Genomic DNA, 1,817 nt, shown 5'->3' with positions numbered 1-1,817 from the left:
TTATTACTTACCTTATTTGAAACATTAGGCATAATAACATTTATTACAGTATTGTGAGTTAAAACTATACATATATTTCATTATTTTAATTTTATCAACTGCTTGATAATTTACCTATCATCTTTAATTGACCACATGATTCAATGTGTTGAGGACCATATGAAGCCCTTATATCCTTATTTTCAGTAGAAGAAAAAGCTCCTTGACAGCATTTAATTTTATCAAATTCATTAAAAAGTGATTGAAATTCTATTAGGTTTTTTTGTTGACTGTTTTTTAACCCAATTTCATGGGGTGTTACAATTTTATTATTGATAAGTAAGATTATTTTAGAATCTAAAAAATATTACATTTAAGTATTATTAATTATTTAATACCGTTCTTTTATAATACTGATATAATAAATAGTAATATACCATTTTTAATAATGAGTTGCTTTTCAATATATCTAGAATAATTGCTTTTGAAAGTACTCTAAGGTCTCAAAGTGTGCCACTGTGGAAAGCTATATCAATTGGAGCTATTTCATTACTATGAAACCAGTTTTTTGGTACATCTATCATTTGTTCTGTGGTTCAATATGGTATCCAGTATAATTCGTGATATTAAGCACAAAAGACCGAAACCCCATGGTTGTTCGAAAAATGATAAGACATATTTTTTAACGCTAACCTACATGTACACCAACGTTACCGAATAAAATATCTCTAATTTCAATATCTTTTTAATAAACTAATTTGAAATATGCTTCATTTTTCATCATCTGCCATGGTGCACTTCACACAAAAACTTACTACAAAGTACAAGGCCTTCATTGAAGACAATAATGAATAAACATAAGCTATGTTCTCAAGGAACATTAAATCAAGGACAATTTTGGATATATGTACTTTAAAAGTGAAGCAACTGGAATACTTAGGTAATACAATTGTGTGAAGAAATTTTAGTTTTATTTAATTGTTTTGTTCACAGTTATATGAGATGCAAGGAATATAAGAGTGGATGTCCGGATACAGGATCGATATCGGTAAATTTGAATGACAATGCTTTTTTCATCAAGAAGCGACATGATCATAGAGTAAGGAGAGATGACACACCCATGAAGGAATTACAGAACATTCTTGCAGAACAATGTGTAGCTCATAGTCCTACACCTTATTCAGCTAAAGCATTATACATGCAAGCAATTAAAAAGTAATGTTTAATACAATCAGTGCCGCAACTAAGGTTAATAGGGCCGAGGTGCAATACCAAATAATAGGGCCCCTTACTTACCAACATTTTACAACATTTTTTCATGAAAAATATATTTATATATGTAAACGTTAAGTATCCACCACAATTTAAATTTATTTTTAACTAAAAAAATACAAATTTACATTAGATAAAAACATTTACATTACAAAAATAATAACGTATTTATAATATTAAAATTACTTTAAAAAATTTTTTTTTCTGCTTTTTTGATTGGCAAAGTCAATAATTAATTTTTCTACATCAAGTTCTTCAGTGCGAGCTCTTTCTATATTTAATATACTTATGTTTGTTAGTTGGTCTTGAGATATCGAGTTTCTTAAATAGTTTTTAATCAGTTTAAGTTTAGAAAATGACCGTTCGGCCGATGCTACAGTCACTGGTAAACTTAAAAATATAATACAAGATGTAACAACTTCACTATACAAAGATGATAGGTCGTTTTCTATTAAATATAAACATAATTCTTTAATTGTTTTCATATCAGTGTTTTTTATAAATTCCTTTAAAGATAGAACTTGACTAGTTAAATCGGAAGTTACGTCAGTTTTGTAAAACTGAAT

Source organism: Myzus persicae, unplaced genomic scaffold, assembly GCF_001856785.1.
Source record: "Myzus persicae strain clone G006 unplaced genomic scaffold, MPER_G0061.0, whole genome shotgun sequence".
Lineage (NCBI taxonomy): Eukaryota > Metazoa > Arthropoda > Insecta > Hemiptera > Aphididae > Myzus > Myzus persicae.
This window is presented reverse-complemented; position numbering follows the sequence as displayed.